Source organism: Felis catus, chromosome F1 (assembly GCF_018350175.1).
Source record: "Felis catus isolate Fca126 chromosome F1, F.catus_Fca126_mat1.0, whole genome shotgun sequence".
Taxonomy (NCBI): Eukaryota; Metazoa; Chordata; class Mammalia; order Carnivora; family Felidae; genus Felis; species Felis catus.
The window spans coordinates 56,021,758-56,044,987 of NC_058384.1; the positions used below are offsets into that span (position 1 = coordinate 56,021,758).

At 38.7% G+C, this 23,230-nt stretch overlaps 1 pseudogene; it reads left to right on the plus strand.

Moving 5' to 3' along the window:
* The first annotated feature begins 1,141 nt into the window (after positions 1–1,141).
* LOC109495419 lies at positions 1,142–21,839 on the plus strand (annotated as a pseudogene).
* Positions 21,840–23,230: the final 1,391 nt, after the last annotated feature.

Here is a 23,230-nt window from a genome sequence, read left to right on the forward strand (position 1 = left end):
TGGGAATACATTGCATTTCCAAAAATGCACAAATAAAAACAATGTTGAATTTCTGGTATGCTCATTGAGTGTATGTGTGCATGGACCCACACAGACTTCTCTACACACAGATACAAATGAACTGCCCATTTCAGACATCAGTAACCACCAGCTCTTTTATAAAGAGGATATTGTGCCTTGCATTTTGGACACACATGGAAAATGTTCTTAAATTGCTTTCTGTTTTTATCATTAAATGTGGGAATATACCTAAAAATCACAGCAAACTCTTCTTTCTGTGTGGTCTAAAACATTTATCACTTTTTCCTATAGAAGGAAGGAAACGCTATATTTAGCATTTTGTGGTAGACAGTAATAAGTGATTCTGAGATTTGATAATTACTAGAAGATTTATTCCATTAACAAACCAATATCCCTGGTATTTAAGTTTTGCCAACCATAGGCATGATTGATTAGCAATTTTGTCTCTGAACATAAAAAAAGTAAATGACCAGTTAGCATACTATTCTATATTTCACCATTAATGAAATTGTACTGAGAAGGCTTAAAAAGAATTTTCTTTTTATTGACAAGAAAATGGAGTATTTCCTCTGAGAAGAATTAGTTTCTTAAAAAAAAAAAACATGACACTTGGGAATAATGGAAGAATCTTAAAAAAGAAACTCAAGAGATTATAAATAAATATTTAGTGATAGATACTTGGTGGATATTCCATTTACACAAAATGTCACACTGAGATTTAGCAAAAGTTTTATGGCTTCCCAGTATTGAATACTGGTCCCTCCTGACCTGGCTTCCTCACTTTTAGCCTCTTCCTCTGCTCTCCCCAATAAATGCCTGACGCTCCACTCATACCAAACTAAATATGCCTTTCCATCCAACAAGAAAGACCCCTCTGGCCCTCAAGCCCAAAGAGACTAAGATTACTTTAAACTCTTCCATTTGGAACACCAACACTTTAAAGCTTTTTAAACCCACTATACTTCTTTCCTCCTTGCTAACATATTGTCTGCTGTGTTACTTTTTCTAAAATAGACGTTTTGTCTACTTTGGAAATCACTGAGGTAGATTATTTCTTCTTTGATGATTTCTCCAAAGGTCATATAAAACTCCTCAAGTACATTGTGTGCCTAGTGGAGCTATGGCTTGTGGTCCCAAAGAGCATCTGAGGCATGTAGTAGTCCCAAGGCATTGGATGCTAGACAATCTGACCAGTGTGCTTGCCCCTTGTCTATCCACCAGTCTCTACAGCTGAGAGAATGTCTATCAAAATTTTCTTAAATAACAGACTTAAGTATGCCCTGATAGGAGATAATGTAAAGATTTGCATGTGGTAGTTCATTAAGATTGGTGGACCAAGTCAGCTGGGCTGCACCACAATAGTGTTGGTTTTTCCAGTTGTCTGCAGTGCCAGGGAGAGTAGGAAATAGAAGTGAGCTAAGTGAGCAAATAGTTTTCCCTTTGGGGAGTGAGGTCAGAAGAAAGGAATACTCACATGTGAATCACAGTGTACATAAACCTAATTATAGATTTCTCAAGCTTATACATTTTATATAATAATAAAGTCAAATCAAACTTACAAACTCTATCTTAAATACTTAAAAGCAATAAAATTCAAATTTACCACATTAACTTAATGTGAAAATTAAAATTGTTTTGCTGAATCTAAGTTGCCACATCACCCTATTACCTTAGTCTATGAGAGCTTTGAGTTTGCGATATACCTATATCTATATATCTACATTGGTGCATATATATATAAATAGTTATAGATATAGATATTTATCTACTTATTTACCTATATAGGTATACATCTGCCTATCTATATATAATGCTATGCTAGGAAAAAAAAATGATGGCAAAGTGTAAACTGATAAAACTAAGCCTTCTGGTAATATGGATGTTATCAGCATTGACAAGACCAGAGAGAATCATCATCTGATCTATGACACCAAGAGTCTCTGCTGTTCGTTATATCTTGCCTGAGGAGCAAAGTACAGTTGTGTAGAGTAAGAAAGATCTTTGTGGGCACAAAAAGAATCCCTTATCTGAGGACCCATGATACTCCCATTATCTTCTACCCTTATCCCCTCAGCAAGGTGAACTACAGCACTCAGATTAATTTAGAGATTGGTAAGATTATCAATTTCATCAAATTTGACACTGGTAACCTGTGGGACACTGGGAAGAATTTATGTAATCACCACATAGACATCATGGCTCTCTGGATGTGGTTGGTGTAAAAGATGCCAATGATAATAGCTTTGCTTACCTGGCTTTCCAAAAGTTTTGTTAGTGGAAAACACAACGAACCATCGATTTCTCTTAACTAAGGGAAAGGTGTCCACTTCACCATTATTGAAGAAAGAAAGAGACTGGTGGCCAAAGCAATGGGTAAAATGATCTTTTGGTGATGACTGGAGAGCCCTTGGCGGGGGGGGGGGGGGGGGGGGGGCGGTTAATTAAAGATAACAGCACAGAAAAGAAAAACAAAAACTCCTCAAGAGATGAAGTATCTTGCCAGTTGTGCAGATTCAAAGTGACCTTCCTTAAATTCGTTACTTTATGTGCTTCAAGTTTATACCAAAGCACTTTAACCAAGAATCCAAAATTCTCAAACACACTCCAAGCTTTTTCTTCCATTAATATTAGATGTCTGACTTCGGTGCTAGTCTTTTAGCCAGACGCATAAAACTTCACTTTCAGCCACAATCTCTGTCTTCCACTTCTGCAGAAGTGCTGATTCCAAAGGCACTACTCTTTTTCCAGGTTGTATAAGTTACTCTTTGTTGCTCAGAATCATTCTCTTGTCGAATCATCCTTTTTATTTTAATTTTCTTAGTGTTTTATTTATTTCTGAGAGATAGAGACAGAGCATGAGCGAGGGAGAAACAAAGAGAGAGGGAGACACAGATTCTGAAGCAGGCTCTGAGCTGTCAGCAGAGCCTGACACGGGGCTCGAACCCACGAAGTATGAGATCATGACCTGAGTTGAAGTTGAATGCTTAACTGACTGAGCCACCCAGGCGCCCCTCTTCTTGCCAAATGATTCTTTCTGTATTCCACATATATTCTGAATTTTCTTATTGCTTTCTGTGTTTTTAATCACATCTAATTTCATTTCTGTTGTAATCATGTACTTTTTCCTAGCATTGTTAGTATTTTTACTAGACATCCAAACTAAGAGAGAAAAAAAAAAAAAACAGCGTGGATTTTCAAACACTACCATTACACTGAGTCAACCTTTCCTTTTCTTATTCCTTGTCCACACCTTTTACCAATTTTGTCTATCTCCTCTTAAAATCTCACTTCCTTTACAAACCTTTAAAGACCTTGTTCATATAAGAGCATTCACAGGCCAGAGGAATTGGGGTCCCAGAGCTGTTTTCCACCTAACCCTTGCCTCAGCCATGAACTGCTCTTTCCTACCACACCAAATTACAGTTAATCTTACATCTTGTATGCAGGTGTGGAAGCCTCATATTGAGGAACACACAGTGACAATACAACTGAAACATCAAAACCGCTTTATCAGCCTTGACTGCTTACACTCCGATGGTTAAAAGAGAAAGAAATGAAATTCTAATATTCAAGTCTCGCCACATTTAAAGATATTTTAACCACTATTCTACTTGGCTCTTTGTTATAGTATCTGGAATCTTTATCAATATACAAATGCAATGGGATCTAGAAATAGAATAGAAAAAGAAATAACATCCATTTATGTAAACTAGAGCTATAATTCTTATACTTCATAACTTGCGACCTGAGGTTCTTATTTGCTATATGAAGATACAACTAAAAATTCTGGTAATTGCTGAAACGGAAAGAGCAAGGTAGTGCGATAAAGGATAACCAAGGGTCAAGAATTTTCTCAGATATAGTGATTAGAGAAAATCGCTCTGAGGAAAGGATATTTCCACAGTGACATGACCTGGTAATGTGAAGGGCAAGGAGAAAAACTTTCAAAGTGAGGCAAACTTCAGGGGTGAAGATCCTGGAGGAGATAAAAAAAATTTAGGCTGTTAGAGACACTGAAAGAATTCCAGATGACTCGGCTTGGTAGGTAATTGGAAACTGTCCTGAGATGAACTTGGTGAGCTAGCAGGGGCCAGAACGTGCAGGGTCTTGCAGGTCAAGGTTAGGGGTTGGTCTTTACTCTTGGTGTAATGGTAAGCTGTTGAAAGATTTAAAATAAGGGAGTGGGGTAGTTGCAGTTGCGTTTTAAACATATGAGTTCCCTTGTTGTGGATTGAAGAAAAGAGAAAGGTGAGAATAGAAGCAACATGAGCTCTTCAGAGACTGTTATGGAGTCCGAGAAATAATGAGAGCTTCATGTAAGACCGTGGAGGTGCTGCAGAATAATGGAAATAAATGGCCAGATCTGATGTGCTTTGAGATATATTTTGATAGATATATTTAGAAGCAGAAATGTATAATATTATATATAATATATATATGGATAAGACTTGCAGAAGCACTGGATTTGGACAATAAAGGAGAAAGGAAATAAGAGTTCCATTTGTAACAGATTAAGAATGAGATGATTATATGTGTATGAGTAAATTTAGGCTTCTATTGTAAATCCTCAAATTTCCTGATTTATCAAAAGCTTGTTTCTCATTCATGCAACAGACTGTCATGTGTCATCTTGGCCACATAACTTTCCCAAGAAGCTCTTTTCTACCTGGTGGCTTGGGGACTGATCTTTTCTATCTTCTGGCTCTATCTTTTTTTAGGTCCTTAGGGTGTTTTCTATTCAGTATGCTAATGAATAAACAGAGCAGGAGCAAGCAGGAAGATTTGGGCAAGAATACATATAGGCCTGTTTGGGCAATGACATCACTTCCACCATATCACATTGGCCAACCTCAATCACATGGTCTAGATTAATTGCAAGAGAGACTGCGTAGTCCAGTTATGTGCCCAGGAAGAAAAGGAAAGGGCATAGCAATCTTGCCATAAACTTCAGCAGGAGTGTCAAATAGTCTTTGAGATCTAAAGTTTGAAGCATTCTCTCAAATAAGAAAGAAATCAAAAACAAATGTCCATTGAGTCCCATTTCCAATGATCTAACCTAGGCATTTCCAATGGTACAGTGATGAACACCCCTTTTTTACTATCCACAAGGGCTGTGTAATGTAACTGAAAAAAGGAAGATAAAAACATTGTAAAAACATTGTAAAAGAAAATAATTGGGTATGTCACAGAGCAGCAAATAATTACCAAACAAGTGATGTACACAAAGTATCATATATTGGGGTGAGGAGAGCAAATTCACAGGCTTGCATGAGGCTTGAAGTTTCCTAAATGAGGAAGAATTTTAAGTGATCATAAAGAATATATGAGTTATCCAGGAAAAAAAAAGATAAAAGACAATTTTTGGGGGCAAAGGGAAATGCATTAGTAAAAATCAATTTTTTCCACTGTTTAGAATAACTGGTTTTTGGTTATAATTAGCACTCTTTTGAAACCACAGATTTCAATGTCAGTTAACTATGTAGTAACCAGCTACTTAATAATTATATTCAAAGTGATGTTTATGTGACTTAATGTAATTTTTCTCTTTCCAGATAGGCTTATGTTTATAGGTACAGCCCTAGTTGCTAAACAAAGATGGACTCATTCACACTCTGAGTTCAAGTCTGTAATCCACTGTTCCTGGTCTACACAATTATAAAGAGGAAATGTCAAGGTTCTCCAGGGGATCCAGTCAATGGTCAGTTGGCTAAGGAGAATTTCCACATGTTTTGTATATACATAGATATGACCTTGTGAGGATCAGCAGAAAGGCTAGCAACCAGCTGCAGAAACAGTCAAGGAAGTGGGAGCAGGGGATGACTTGTCTGTGTCTTAGACAGAAAGAACTTCCCTCAACTGCTTTGTCTATAATTAGGTTCAAACTCTCAGATCAAGCAGTCAAGCTCAGAAGACGGAGCCAGGTCTGAAGAGAACTATCGTGATTCACCCCTTTGGAGTCTGCCTTTGGCCATACTGAAACAGATTGATGATGATGATGATGTCAAAAATGGTAATAATTTGCACCAACTTGGGAGCTTTAATGTTACATTTTCAAAGATGTTATAAACATGAATTAATTAATTAATTAAGCCCTCCAGCAGTTCCTAAGGTAGCCATTACCTGTATTGTGCAAATAATTAACCAAAGCAAAAAAAGGTTAAGTGGGCAGGCTGAAGTTACATGGGAAATAAAAGCTAGGAAAACAGAGACAAAGTTGGCTTATTAATGTCATTCCTTGGGAAATGAAGATAAGTTTGTAGAACCCATAATGAACTATGGGCAAAAGAGTAGAAATCTGAGGTCCAGGGGTATCCAGGGCTCTCTCAGAATTTCTCAGAAAGTCAGTAATCTAACAGGGCGGTGTCCTTGAAGCTCTGATGCTCCGACACCTGGCCAAGATGGCCCTTCCCGCCCCTGCGAGCTTCTGCGCAGGTGCCTCACCACAGTGATGTGATACACGCCCTACTTCCTTTAACGGAACGCAGCTGAACTGCAGGTAGAAATGGGGTTATTTACTTTGGTTTCTCAACATCGAATACAGCGCTGGGCATGGATATGATACAATATACACATTTTCAATAAATACTGCATAGGTAAAATTTTGTTTTTATCAACTTAGCCTGAAGTACAAAAAAAAAACAAAAAAAAAACAAAAAAAAACAAAAAACCAAAAAAAAAAAAAAACCACTATAAAGTAAAATCATTCCAAAAAGCAAAGGGATTACTGACTGGATTGAAAGGAAAGGAGCCCCAATGTAGAATATAGAGGACTGAACATTGACAGTGAACACTGAGCCTGAAAGACATGCCTAAATTTGGTCCTCTCCCTCATCTTCAGTTTACTTACCTGCAAAAAGTAATAATACTACCAGCCTCAGAGAGTTGTTACAGGGCCAAATGGCATAGTATGTGCAGATCACCTATCTCTAGGCCATCCTAAGCCCACAATAAACACTCATGTGCTTTCCTCCTTTTAAAACCCAAAGTATCACTAAACCTTCACAGTTGGAAATACCAAGAAGTAATCTTCTTGCCTCTAGGTTGAAAGGGTTATTTTCACCTGGAAAACCCCTTCTCAGCAAGGTGAAAGGAAGGGAATATGAAAATATGAGAAAGTAAAGACCAAAGCACAACTATAATTCCATTTGAGCAGAACAGCCGTAGGAAAATCTAAATAAATGAAAATGTTGAATATTAGCTCATTTACCTGATACAAACAGTCCCAAATTAATTTAAGGACCTTGCACATTTAATATAAATACTAACTATCTATATTAACTCAACTGAATGCATGATTAACACAATCAATCTCACCCAATCCTACAAGTTTTAAGTTTTAATCCTTTCAAAGTTTAATCCTTTCAAGTTTTAAGACTTGAAAACAAGATGGAAAAAACTTAGTGGGAGGAAAGGGGAGGGGCAGGTAGGTGGAGGAGGAAAGGGAGGAACAAGGTCAGGTCCAGTGGCAGGTGTAGGAACAGGTGCTCAGGGTGGGTAGGGGCCATGGAAATGAAAATAAGAGGTTATACAAACCATGTCTGTATGCGTTCACACACACACACACCCACACACACACACACACACTCTACCCCTTAATCATATGTTTAATTAAGCTTATAAAAGATGAGAATTGGGTTTTAACCACATCTTACTTTGATTTGCTCCATATGAATAATCTCATAAAATTTAGTTTATTTTGCTATTTCTAACAGTCTTGAGGATATACCTATTCAAATTGAAAAGACAATGGATCTTTCTTGCAGCTCCTGGAAAATTCCACTTGAGATAATAGTTTTTACCTTTAATTGATATTGGGTGTGATGTTCTTAGCTTTCTCTTGTTAGTTGTCCCGGGTCTAAGGTGACTAGGGGTTCATGAGAGGATAATGAAGGATAAACACTGGGGATGTGGAGAGAGACACCGAGAGAGCTCCCTGAAAAGCTGAGCTTAGGAATCTAGAAGACAGATTTATATGCTGCCTGATAGTGTTAGCTTCTCAAAAAATAGGAAAACAAAAAATAATTGGGATTATACCTAAGATTACTACAAGGTAGAATAATTATCTTTATTTGTTGTTGTTTGATACTGAAATCTATCCCTGGGCTTAATATCAATATACTATGAGATCACAGGTAACAGTTGAGCCAAGCGCCATGTATTAGTATGTTTGGCTCTATTAAATGCTTTGGAAAGAAGCAATAAAAACTTAGTTGTAAGTGGTAGACAGACAATTTTATCATGTGTCATTGCCATTAAGTTATATCAACATGGAATTGAAGCAAGTGCATGTTAAAGCAGTAATTGTATTTATGACACATCTTCAATGTAACAAATATTTTCACTGTATTAACAATTTTTTTAAGTATTTATGTTTGGGAGAGAGAGTGAGAGTGCATGAGAGGGGGAGGGGTGGAGAGAGCAGACAGAGGATATGAAGCTGACTCTGCACCAATAGCAGAGAGCCCGACGTGGGGCTCAAACTCATGAGATCATGACCTGAGCCAAAGTGATGTTTAACTGAATAAGCCACCTAGGCGCCCCTATTGCACTATTTGATCATTCTTGCTTGATGTGGCAATATCTGATGAGTAAGCTGACAGATAAAATATGGATTTGTTAATAGTCAAATATAAATGAGATAAAAAGTTGAACCAGAAAACCAATGTGATCTTTTTCTTAAAGTCAGATGGGTCCTTAGTTAGTTCTTTTGGTTAGCATACTCAAATTCTGGTTTTAAAATTTAGAACTTACACTGCATTGAGACTTACAAGTATTCCCATTACCTCTACAGAGCATTAGGGTAGATTTGATGTTAGCATCAGTCCAAAATGCCTACAGTACTATTCTCACATTGTCTCCTCTGACCTTCATGTGATTATATTTATCACTAAGGATCAGGTGCAAGAATCAACCCCTTACAAATGTACTTCAGTATCACAAATCGGATACAAAAAGGGCTTTCTCTAGAACTTTAAAATCAATGAAGTATATTTTAGAGAACATATGAAATTCATTTTTTTAAATGAATTAAAAGCAAATGAATTTAAGAAAAATACAAGGAAAATACGATGGGCCCAATAATTACATTTAGACTTCTTTTTTTTAAATCAATAAAATAGTTTCTAAAAGTAACCTACTTAATTCCCTGTTGACCAAAATACACATCTGTATAATGATTCTTATTCAAAAACAGTGCATCTATTTGCAAATTATATAATTGTTTATGATTTAAAGATATATCAAGGTTACTAAAAGCATTCAACGCTGACTAAAATGTCAACATATTTGAAAACAAGTCTGTTGGAAATAAAGACATTAAGTTATCTGGACAGTAAATTAAATAATAACCAGAATAGATGAGGTGCTGAGAAATTTCGTTTCTGAGAAGTTTGCTTTGACGACTTTTGAGCAATTTGACCTAAATATCCTGAAGGTTTTTAATGGTCCTAAATAATTTATGTACCATCAGTGTGTTTGCAATTTTGAGCCATTGTTCTGTGCACACTGTGTGCACACAAGACCTAAACTGAGTGGTGTATATGATTTCAAAGTTGACTGATGGCTGCATTCCAATATTTTATCGGTAATCTTGTCTTGCAGTTTTTGTTCTATATGTATGTTTTATAAAGGATATGTTTTATAAAGGATACAAGTACCCTTTATAAAACTGTTCAGAATGTTAACTGTGTCAAGTATGTGAGCCATAGTATTAAAAACGGTTACTTCTCTGGAACTGAAGCCAAATGCTGTTCCTTGAAATAGTTTGCCTAGGAAAAAGTTGAACATTTTGTACAGACTATTTAGGGCACTCTTGCCTAAAGTCAAGAGGATGGGCTAAGCGAATTGTCCAACTTTCTTCTGGTTCTATCAGTTTCCAAAACAATGACCTCTGTTGGCAGTTTTTTCCTTCCAATTTGCAGATTTCTTAGTAGCATTTTCCCCCAGATTGTTGGATAGCTGTTGATATTTAATGTAGGTTAGTGTATGTCTGCTTTGAAACTCTTTATGATGTTTATAAACTAGCTCTGAATTCTACTAAATGTAATTACATGTGGTTTGAATTCTAGTTGTGTAAACCTGTTCAAGAGAAAAATATCTTAGGTGGAAACGCTTAGAGAATAGTAAGAAACCTTTTCTAATGTGCTTGCTAAATTTGATATGCTGAAGTCAGTTAATTCATTTTTGATGGCTCAGTGTAAGAAAATTAAAATCCACAAATGATTTGGGGCACCTGAGTGGCTCAGTCGGTTAAGCATCCGACGCTTGGTTTTGGCTCAGGTTATGATCTCGCAGTTTCCTGAGTTCAAGCCCTGAATCAGGCTCTGCAAAAATAAATAAATCAACTTAAAAAAATCCACAAATGATGAAATAGAGTTTGTGTTTACCCCATCAAGTATAATTAAATGTTTTGATGAGGAAAAATATATGAGTACGATAATGGTTTCCCTGATCTGAAGCCTAAGTTGACGATATCACTCGTGTCATGAGAGATGCATTCTAGGTGGGAAGATGAACACACCCATGAAAAGGAAATACTCAGCATTTCCTTGAGTAACACACTTGGCTTTCAGGTCCTTTAATACCTCATTTTCCTGTCACCATACAGTCTTCAAAGTACCTTCTGGCTTTAATACTATGATTCCAAATGGACTACTGGAAAAGGAAGAAATACGTGTTATCTTAAGGGTTGGGGCTTTTTTTATATGAAAGACCAAGTTGATTGAAACAGTTTTTCAAGGAAAAGGAACTAGGCAATCAATAATGAGACAAAGGTCAGAACCACGTTAATACAACGTGTTACTTTGCCATAAAAATTCATCTGCAGCCTGTGTTGGGAGTTTGTGATTTTTGTGGCCATGTTCAGAATTTCTTGAATGATCATTTATATGAATTAGTCTCTTGCTGCTCAGGCAGGGGTGGTGAGGTGGCACAGTCCCTTGTTTTTCTCTTGCTAAAGTCTTTTGAGGGAAAGCAATCAGGACTGAGGGAAGTGGGTCATACCACCTCCCCAGAAGGATTATTATCTGTCATTGTTGGTCTGTAGGTCCTACCATCTCTGCCGAGAACCTTCAGCCATCGCTTAAGGGATGGGGGCCCTTGCAGTGACATAGGCAAATGGTCACAATCCATCCCCAAGGACTTCCTTGCCTTGCTGATTTTCCCCAGTCTTGGATGTGAAGAAGTGCTTTTACTGAACAAGTAGTTATATCTCAAAACCCATACAAAATAGGACTCACGGAAGTTGCAGTCTCACATAAATTGCTCTTTACTTCCCTACAAAGAAGGAAGCCTTAGAAACCTAGGCCTTCAAAAAGGGTGACTCCATAGAGAATGTCCCAAGGGATGTGTCACTATGTCCAGACGTCTCTCTCTATATCATCCTCCCCTCATTTTCCCAAAGATCTATGAAAGCTTTTAGTCTTACATCACCCCCACCCTTCAGGGGTTCCTAAGGATTTTTCTCCTCTTGTTCTTTTTTTCAATTCTGCCCCAAATGGCAGAATTAATGACAAGGGGTGGGTTCTTGTCCATGGGCAGTTGACGATGGTGGGCACTCTGTTCACAGTTTAGTCTCTCCATCCTAAACAGCTAGAGCTGATTTCTTCTAGTTACCTGAGAAGTAACATGCACATTTGCCAAGGTGAGATCACTTATTTGTCTTGATAGTCAGTATTCTGGCTCATTTGAGAAAAAGATTGTTTAAGGTGACTTTGACCTTGCACTTTGACACTATTATGCTAATGAATGTTTTTGTCCTCCTACACCAAGGTTTCTCAACAGTGGCATTATTGATATTTTTGGATAGTTCTTTGTTGCGAGGGGCTGTCCTGTGTATTGTATGAAGTGTAGCACATCCCTAGCCTCTACCTACTAGATGCCAGTGGTAGCCCCAAATGGTGACAATCAAAAATATCTCCAGATGTGACCAAATATCCTCTGTGTGGCAAGAATTCTCCTACTGAGAAGCACTGTCCTAGATGTATCTTGTTTTTGTTTTTAATGTTTATTTATCTTTGAGACAGAGAGAGAGAGAGAGCGAGAGAGAGAGAGAGAGCACATAAGCAGGGGAGGGGCAGAGAGAGGGAGACAGAAAATCCTAAACAGGTTCCATGCTGTCAGTACAGAGCTCAACAGGGCGCTTGAACTCATGAACTGAGAGATCACGACCTGAACCAAAACCAGGAATCAGACACAACCGGCTGAGCCTCCCAGGCTCCCTGGTCCTAGATGTATCTTACAGAAATTTTCACAATAGCCATAAGTGGCCTCCTCTTATCTATCCCACATATCAGCATTAATTAGATTTGCGTTTGTTTCCAAATTGTTCTGCATCCCAAAAAAGGGTTGAACTCTCTGAGTATCTAACAAAACTGAGGTAAAGATATCACACTTGAACTTAAAATACCAAGGTCTGATATTGGTTAAGTAAAGTCTACAAGAGTGCCTTGCTGTTACAATCTTTTTTCCTGAGTTTCCAAGCCTTCAGTTTACTTCAGCTTCATGATAAGTTAACTTTACATTGCTGAGATGTTGGTCATTCTCTTTTATAGCTACAGATTCTCTGGGGACCTGGGTTGCTTTCAGAGAAAAGCCGATGGGGTATCTGTTTTCTTCCTTCCTGTTCTTCCCTGTTCTGCCTTTGCCCTGACTCAAAGTCTCTGTCTCTATCAGGTTCATGTTATTGTTTTTGGATGGCCCAGGGAAAGCTAGTTTCTCCTAGTGATATAAAAATAGGGGCAGCTGGGTGGCTCAGTCAGTTGAGCAACAGACTTCAGTCAGTTGATCTCCTGGTTCAGGAGTTTGAGCCCCGTGTAGGGCTCTGTGCTGACGGCTCAGAGCCTGCAGCCTGCTTCAGATTCTGTGCCTCCCTCTCTGTTCCCTCCCACTCACACTCTGTCTATCTCTCTCAAAAATAAACATCAATTTTTTTAAAGTTACTAAATCATGTGTACAGGGTTTTATAAATGGATACATGTTCTTTTAAAAACATATATAGTAATTTATATATAAAAACTGGGGGAGAGGCAAACTGCAATTTCCTTTGTCCTTCCTCCCCAACTCTGCTGGTTTCCAATATTAATTTAAATGTGATTCACTTTCATCTTTTTTTGGAAGGTCTGAATAAAAAAATCATCTTTCAAATTTCTCTTAAAATATATGCCACGTAGTTAAGTGTCCTTCAGGCTTCTAATAGAAGAAATTATTTATTACTTTTTGCTTGTGACAATCAGGGTGGGGAAAATGTTTTGGCTCTTCTAAGAGAGAAAAGGCTTCTGGAAAAATGCTAGCAAGTGTTTAAATGATTATGATCGCACACATAAAATTAAGCATTCTTAGAAATGCATTATGGTGCTTTTTTTTTTTCCACTGTAGGGTAAATAAGGAACAGATTTTTCTTTCTTTCTTTTTTCTTTTCTTTTCTTTTTTTTTTTTTTTAGTTTTATTGGGGACATTTTATAAATCACAATACAGTGAACTCACCACATGAGTTGTGCTGGACATCTGCCACTACTCAGCTCCGTAAAAGCACCAGCTCCCTTTTGAATTCAGAGAACAGCTCTCAGCCCATGAAAACATCTGGGTCTCAAAGGTTTGGAAAGTGATAGTTCAGGTCCCTTTAGAAAGGCTTTTTCTGCAGTGGGAACAGGAGTGTGTGCGCAGTTAAAAAGGGTTTTGTAGTACCCATTGGCCAGAGGCACTAGCTTAGAGCTTCAGGTCCCAGAAAGATCAACGTGGGCCTAAACAAATCTATAAGGGGCCTCATGAAATCATTTGGTGGGACTCAGGGGGCCAGAATATGCTTTACGTTTCTTTTCTGTTCTCCTTCTATGTGGTTTCTTGGGAAAATGAGGGTCTGGTAGGCTGCTGATCATGAGGTCCTAAAGCAGTGATGAAGGAAGGGGGGCAATCTGGAAAAGGCAGGGGCTGAGGACTCCTACAGAGGAGCTGGGGCGAATCTGGTTCCACATATCAAGTGCTGCCTGGCGAGTTTTGACAGTGATCTTCAAGGCACAGAGTATAGGGGTTAACAGGTGAATAGGCTTGTCTGAAAGTCACGTGAGGGAAAGCAATCTCATAAACACAGAGCTGGCAGCTGTCTAATTTACCAGACAGGGGCCTCCTACCTGCACCTCGGTCTCCCCGCCCCCCCAGGCGGGGGGGGGGGGGGGGGGGGGCTTTGACTCATCTGCTTCCAATAATGGAATCTCTTATTCCTTGAAGGGGTGGAGGGGCCGGAGACAAAGGGAAAGGTGGATAGAGATGGGTGTGCAGACACACAAACACAAGTATATTTATCTTCCACAAGAATATTTCCCTCCTGACTCATTCAGGATGCCTGGAGATGAAGGGAGATATTATTCATTAAATATAATTACCTGAATGATTTTAATTACAAATCATTAAGGAGAGACAGCCTTGTATTTTCTTAGAAAATGGAGCACTTAAATAACATTACTCTTCTTTCTGATCTTTTGGCTTTATAGATGCATGTTAGGAGTCTAATTTGGATGAAGCTGAGGAGGCCCTGAGATATATAAAATTAAATTGCATTAGCAACAAAATAAAATTTCTTTGGCTCACCCTTGTCCTCTGTTTTGAGATTAAAAGGCTGCTGTGAAAAGTGCCCCAAGCCTATTATTTCCAGGGGCCTCATGTGGCAGATGTCACTAACCCTGCCTCCTAATCTAAACTCTGTTACCTGCTGAGTCAAATCTGCATCCCACATGGATGCATGGTCTTTTGTGTTCAACGGGGTCCACTGTCTCTGGTGTCAGAGACTGTATTGTGACGGTGCCTCAGTGCCACCTTCTCAACGCCATTGCCACTGGGGTCTGACGCGGTGGGTATTCGGCACCACCACTCTTAACCTCTGCAGCTCAGAAAATAGCACAGCTGTTATAGATCCCAAAATGTGATGAATCTGTCTTTCCCTTTTGATACTATGAAAAGAGGGTTCCCTTGCATTCCCAATAACTCAAGATTTGAGTGAAAACAGGTCTTTTCTTTTAGTTCAACCTTCATCTTTGCCTAGGACTTCCTGGGGCTTTGTTGGGTAAAAGCAAATGTCACTCAATTAGGTCCTGTCTTAATTAGGATATAAAGTCTCTGTTAATTCATATTTACTGGTCATATGGTGTTTTGTTTCTAGCCAGAGAGCATAGTAATTATTCACTGTGAACTGGATGAGTTTGAATTTTCTAGTTAACTAAATTTTTCTGCATTTCCTTCTTTGAAATTGGCTTATGTGAGTCATAAAAGGTTGAATACTTCCAAAAAGTTCATTGGTATTGTGGAATATTATCTTCATTATGTAGCTGGATATATAAATTTCAAGATATCTAGCAAATGTTGCATTATCTGGCAATACATCATATAAAGAATAACCCACTTCTACTCATCCATAGAGTATGAGCTAAATCAGGTTCAAAATAGAGATACTTTATTAGGAATTCTTAATTCAGTAACTTCAGATCTTTGGATCACTTCTGAATCATCAATGAGTAAATCAGGTTTAACTGAGTTTTAATGTGTCAATATTGTACTTTACTTCCTTAGAAATTGATAATTCACATATCTTTTAAACATTTTTATGTTTATTTATTTTTGAGAGAAAGTGTGAGTGAGGAAGGGGCAGAGAGGGAGACACAGAATCTGAAGCAGGCTCCACGCTGTCAACACAGAGCCCAACACAGGGCTCAAACCCACGAACTGTGAGATCATGACCTGAGCCGAAGTTGGATGCTTAACCAACTGAACCACCCAGGCACCCCAATCATTCATATATCTTTCATACAGTAACTGGGTGTCAGCTAATCTATTTGAATAACATAGTCACCACCCATAAAATACAGCAGAGGCTTTTCTGGGGTCTCCTTACCCTGTCTCAAATGTGCTTTTGAACTGGAGTGTTAATATGTTGCAAACGATAAAATCTATTCACCTGGCTCTTGCTCACTGCTTAGGGTCCACCTATAAAATTTAGGCAGTCAGTAACAGCAACCAGAGGCCCCTTGGACAAGTAGACAACCAAACGCTGCCTGCCAAAATGTTTATGTTACAACTTAAGATTGACCTGTCTGGAACTGTCAATGATAGTTCTCCTGATCTTTTTACCTCCTGGGATGAATAATAGAAATGTATGTATGTTCTTTCCTCCCACTTACCTCAACCCTCAAGCAAAACAAGAACCTTCCCAGCCTTGTGGAAATCTGAGAAGAGATTTAGAATTATGAGAGTCATCTCCTGTGTGTTCATCACAGTTGAGCCTATTCTAAAAGCCACAACTTGAGAGCGTTATTTATGTCACTAGTGCAATTCACATGAAGCAGAGTGGGAGAACCATCTGGCCTTCGTGCTAGCTGCTGTGGGCCCTGGATAAAGGGCAAAGGGAGAGACATGAGACCTTCCCACACAATGCTACTAAATAAAGTCAACATGCTGATAGATCATTGGAATTAAATGCTTTTAAGGAGAAACAGCCAAAATAATAAATAGTTGCACTTCCATGGTGTCATTTAAAAGGAAACGAATACGAATAAAGATAACCAACATAAAAAATGGTGACAGGGTAATCAGTGAGCAGTGTAGTGAGCTCTGGCAACAAGAGACGTGCTGTCTCCACTTCCCTGGCAACAGTCATTTGCTCCCAATGTTCTTGGAAATGTGTGTTGTGCTTAACGAAATAGCTCTCTATAGAGTTGTTCCATAAGATCAGATCTAAGGATTTTTCTGCTCTAAAAGATAAGCCTCACAAAGGCAAGATCTCTGTTTCTTTTATTTCTTGGTGTATCTCCTGCACTTATTAGGGTGGCACACAATAGTGCCCAATAGATACTAATGAGCAAATGAATAAGTGAATGAATTCCGTGATACATTTTACCTCTTTGCAACATTTGCCCCCTTTGAGGACGACTTTAATTTGGTTCCTCAGCATTCCTCACTACACATTTCTGGCTTTTGTCCTGCATCTCTGAGTACAACAAACGTTTTGTTCTTTCTGAGGTCTTCAACCACACGCTTTCTTCCGTTTATTCTTATTCTTTTTTTTTAATGTTTTTATTTTATTTTTGAGAGAGACAGAGTGCGAGTGGGGGAGGGGCAGAGAGAGAGGGAGACACAGAATCCGAAGCAGGCTCCAGTCTCTGAGCTGTCAGCACAGAGCCCCACGCGGAGCTCAAATCCCAGGAACCGTCAGATCATGACCTGAGCTGGAGTCGGATGCTTAACCGACTGAGCCACCCAGGTGCCCCTATTCTTATTCTTAAAAGTCAAACCTATGTTCAATTTTTTTTCCAGTTATACCATAATAAAAATAAATTCCAACCTGGTCCTCTGTCTTAGAAACTTTGCTCTCAACATAAGCTATTTTAAGCCAAAAAAAAAAAAAAAAAAAAAGCAGGGGAGTATTTATTGACTCATTAAACTGAACTGAAACAGTTAGTTTATTTATTTTTAAAGTTCATTTATTTATTTTGAGAGACGGGGGAAAGAACGTGTGCATGCATGCTCACATGAGAGGGCGAGGGGAAGACGGAGAGAGAGAATCCCAAGCAGGCTCTGCACTGTCAGAGGGCAGATCCCCATGCAGGGCTTGAACTCGTAAACACTGAGATCATGACCTAAGCTGAGATCAAGAGTAGACAGACCCTTAGTCAAACTGAGCCACCCAGGCACCACAGAAACAGAGTTAGTTTAAAGCACAGCTAAATTCCGAGCCCCTTGGAGTTGGCCATATCCAGAGACTGTGTGGTGACCCCTGGGAGCTTCAGAATCACATCCTCATTATTCTCAGTCCAACCCGAGAGAAGCCACTTCCTTGATTGTTCTGAAACACACATAGCCTGAAATGAGTGTATATCAATTACTTTGGTATAAATTGCAGAATCTCCCTGGGTTCCACGAGCATGGAGTCACTCTCAACTAAAGTGCATACACTAAAAGAGTGATGGGGTTATATTCCCCCAAATAAATTTTGTGACACCTTGATTCTCTGGTAGCATCTTAAAAGATGAATGTCATAAGTAGGCTATGAGGTTGAGGTCACAATAATGGTTAATTTGGCAGGAGTGGGTGGTTTTAGTGAAATGTCTGGAGAAGAGTATGAAGGGCTTCGGGGATTCTAGTAGAGGATAGTTCCTGATTTAGGTGCAGTTTCCAGAGTAAAAATTATTCCTAACTGTACTTATGACTGCAACCTACTTCTATATGGATTTTATGCTTCAATAGAAAGTCCACTTAAAAAAAGGAAGAAAGAAAACATGTTAAGATATTTTAGGAAATAAATATATCCTCATATCTGGTAGTTACTTATCAGTTGAGATTTACCAGTAGGTGTAACCTTGACTTTTTCTTACCCTGAGTCTGGAGTAAGGACTGACTTATCTGATTAATGAGTTTGGAAGACGGGCTTTTCTACTGAAAGTTCCTTGAGGTTAGAAAACATATTTTATGTATTTAGATATTGTCCACAACCCTAGAACTGTGCTTTACTCAATAAATACTAAGATATTTATGAGTGAATATGTGTTATGTATGAAGGTCAAGGGAAAGAAAACAAAGTAAAGGAATGGAGAACTGATCCCAAAGCCCGAGGACATTGTAGGCTAGAAACCATGGGCTGGGAAATGATGTTCCATGGGCCAATGGCTCCTTTATAAATAAAGTTTTATTAGAAGTCTCCATGTGTATTCATTTATATATTGTCCATGGATGTTTTTGCTACAATGGCAGAGTTAAGTAGTTGTGACAGAGATCATATGGTCTCGAAAGCTAAAAATATGTTTTATTTGGCCCCTTACAGAAAATGTTTGTTGATTCCTATTGGAAATCATCAGCGTGGACCCACGCATTTATTAATCAAGTCATTGTTCATTGATTCACTCACTAGATCTTTGTTGAGAATACAGTATTATGACAGATACTGAAGGTTAGCGAATGAACACCAAAGATGAGATTTCCACTATTGTGAAGCTTACAGACTAGCAGTTTACTCTAAGTGGAGCTACATTTAAAAATTATTGCCACTGACCCTTCTCCAACACCCATATACATGGCTAAAAATATCAAGTCTCCAAATAAATAATCCAAACCCCAAAATGAAGATTGGCTTTGTAACTTTTTCAGAAATTTTGTTCCTGGGCAAAAATACCTGAGATAAATTACCAGCACAATGGGCTTTTGTTCTTAACTTTTCAATGTCAAAGAGAGAACACATTATTAAGTGTCATTGTTTTGTAATCCAAAAAGGCTTTGAAAAAAGAATCTACAAACTCTTTGTCAGCACAACAAAATTAAGCAGCTAATCATATTTTCCTCTCATGATAGTTAAACAGGCTAAACCTTAATCAATTGGCTTTTCAAATGTAACAGTTTTTAATGAAACAGGGGTTACAAGGCTCTCATTCTCCAAATCAAACCAATCTGAGAAAGAAAAAAAGCTTTTGTGTCAGTTAACACATGCTTCTTCTCCACATCATGACATTCTGATGAGGGGGTGGAGGGGAGGGGAGGAATTATTCGGGGAAGGTATTTGGTAATTGATATTACTACTCAAATGTCCTTAAATTTACATTATGCCCAGCTAAGGGGCTATTTTGACTTTGTAACTTTGCCCTGGCTATAGGTATGAAAAGAAAGAATTTGGGGAACACCTGTACCCATTCTGCTGTATCAGAAACAGTTAATGATCCCAAGGTGTATATGTGGGGAAGGATCCTAAAGATTCCTTGGCCTCACACTGGCCTTCTAGTGTTCTCTCTGGAATCAAAGGACACCAGGTCCAATCAGGTTGTCATGGAGGGTGATATCAACACTTGTTCCCCACATTACAATGTTTATTCAGAAGCTTCTTTTAATTCTAATGGTGACTGTCTTTTAAGGTTTATTGTGAAGTCAAAAAGCAAACTAGGTGCTTACAAGAATAGTGTATACAGTATGCTATTATTTTTAATCTTTTAAAAGGAATATATGTATACACACATATATATGCAAACATGTATATGTATATGTATACATAATATATATACATATACATATACATGTTTGCATAGTATGTATACTGGGAGCAAGGTCCCATGTTGGGAAGCTTGGCAAGGAAAATACCCATTGGTCAGATCTACTCTACCTCTCTGTCCAAATTCCCATGACTTATTCCTCCCCTGATGCCCTCCAGTTACTGAATTCTCTGATGTAAACATTTCTTGTAATAAATTCTCCTCAAATTCCAAGAACCCCCCCAAAGAAGCTTCTTTTAAAACTCTTTGCGTTGATGTTGCTACCATGACTATTAGCTGATCCTGGAAAAACCTGTACTATTATTTATGAAGATGCAATGTAACAGATATATGGGGGGGGGGGGGCGTGCCAAAAAGGATGATTTCAAATGTAAAGGGGGTTATTTCTTTTGGAGCAGAAAATAAATATTTCTTCCCCAACACTTGTACTTATGCTACTTCAAATGAAATTAGATTCAACAATTTTTGTCTGCTGCTTAATTATTTAGAGATCCATTGTTTTTTAATTAATTAATTAATTTAGAGAGAGAGGGAGCTGAGGGGAGGAGCAGAGACAGGAAGAGAGAATCCCAAGCAGGCTCCACTCCACACTGTCAGCATAGAGCCCAACACAGGGCTCGAACTCACAAACTGTGAGATCATGACTTGAGCTGAAATCAAGAGCTGGATGCTTAACCAACTGAGCCACCCAGGTGCATCTAGACTGAGATCTACTGTGCTAAGTGAAATCATCCCAGACTGATGGTGAAGAGAACCTGGAAACATCTCTTAGGATCTGAAAAATCCTCATACTCTAATCAGAAACCTTCCAGAATAATTAAAAAGGCACCATGAAGCCCAAGAAGTAAATTTAGAAAGAACTGGAAATTTGGTTTGAAGAGGGAATGGCTCCTGCAAAGGGTGGTAACACATTTGACTTTTTAAGTTAATAGAAGATGTCGGGTATGTATTATGTACGTGTTACTGTACACATATAAGTTTACATTCCACAAACAAATCGGGACCTGGAGCATCCTGGCCCCTAGGCTTGCTTCATGGGAACTGGCAGTTCTAAGCTAGAACTGCTTTTCTCTTTGAAGGTGATACTACTCAGAGCTGAAGCCACTGCATAAACAAACTGACGGTTTGAAAAGAAACACCCCCATTTTAACTCCATTTGGAGCTAAGTTTAGACCATAACTCATCTTGCAACAGAATTACATTTTTTAAAAGATGTTTGTGATTTAACCATTAGTGTTTCTGTACATAACAGAAGCAGCCACAACTGTGTCAAGTTCAAATACTTTCTTCTGCAGCAAAGAGAGTGAGAGCTGTCAGTTACCCCATACAGGCAACAAAGTCTAGGAAGGTTGCAGTCTTCAGGAGGGACTAGGAGCGAGGGCCCCTTTTGCTATTTTCTTTTATGTCAAAATTAAATGGAGAGGCCACGGAAGTCTTGTGGATTATCTCCAACTTGTGTCCCACAAATAGCCCCTAATCAGAAGATGACATTCACTCATCCCTGTTGACACATTTCTCAGAGGGCCCCACAGTGGAAGTGTTTAAGAATGGAACATGTATTTCGTGAATGGAATGCTTCTCAAACCTCAAAGCACTTTTGGAAAACCTAGGGATCTTGTTTAATAAAAATTCTGAACTAGTAGACCTGGGACAGGGCCAAAAATTCTATAGTTCTAACAAGCACTAGGGCAATACTTCTGCTCTTTAGACAGTGCTCTGATATGTGAAGATACCGAGCGCCGATTTGGTAGTGGCTTCTTGGAGCGTGATGTTCAAAAAGAAGATTCTCAGGCTAACTGTTGACTTTTTGAGAGAGTGACACCATCTATGAGTGAACTGCGCCTTGATGGTGATAACTGCAATGATGTCTGTTTTTGTCACATTCAATTGACCTACACATTCTAATAGCTTCCCGTGTACACCTCACCATTTGTAGACAGTGCCAAATGGTTGCAATTAAGTCTAGTCACCATCTATCGCCATACAAAGTTACAATTATCTTGTTTTGTGATGGGAGCTTTTAAGGTTGATTCTCTTAGCATCTTTCAAATATATAACACAATATTACTGACTAGAGTCACCATGCTGTACATTACTTCCCCAGGCCTTACTTATTTTACAGCTGGAAATTTATGCCTCTTGATCCCTATCACTCATTTTGTACCCCTCAGCCATCCTCCCCTCTGGCAAACACCAATATGGATCTCTGTATCTTTAAGTCCTGTTTTGTTGGTTGGTTGGTTTTGTTGTTTAGCATTCACATGTAAGTAAAATCATAGGGTATTTGTCTTTGTGTCTAGGACTTATCTACTTAGCAGAATGCCCTCAAGGTCCATCCATGAAATGGCAAATGGCAAGATTTCCTTCTTTCTTATGGTTTCAATAATATCCCATTGTATATATAACACAACTTCTTTATTCGTTCATTTGTCAATAGATACTGAGGTTGTTTCCCTATCTTAGCTATTGAATATAATTCTGCAATGAATACAGGGGTGCATATGTCTTTTTGAATTAGTGCTTTCATTTTCATGGAATAAATATGCAGAAGCGGAATTACTGGATCATATGGTAGTTCCATTTTAAATTTTTTAATTTTTTTTTAATGTTTATTTTTGAGAGAGAGACAGAGCATGAGTGAGGGGCAGAGAGAGGGGGAGACACAGAATCCGAAGCAGGCCCCAGGCTCCGAGCTGTCAGCACAGAGCCCCACGCGGGGCTTGAACCCATGAACCATGAGACCATGACCTGAGCCGAAGTCAGAAGCCCAACCGACTGAGCCACCCAGGCGCCCCTCCATTTTTAATTTTTTTAAGGAATCTCCATACTATTTTCCACAACAACTGCCCCAGTGTATGCCACCAGAACATAAGGGTTCCCTTTTCTCCATATCCTTGCCAACACTTGTTATTTCTTATCCTTTTGATAACAGACGTTCCAACAGATGTGAGCTGCATCACATCCACCTGCTGGCTTCAGTGGGGCCACAGGAGTAGCCCAGCGGCAGGGCACAACCACTGACACTAGCAGGTCAGAGGCAGGGTGTATAAATGATGCCACCACTTCCGGCCCTAGCAAGTAAAGGGGGAACAAAAAAATGATGCCCACCAGCACCCCAGTCCTCAGAGAGTACAAACAGGCTCCTGCTCCTCCCACAGGTGCTTTAAGATTAGCAAATGAATTTCACATATGTT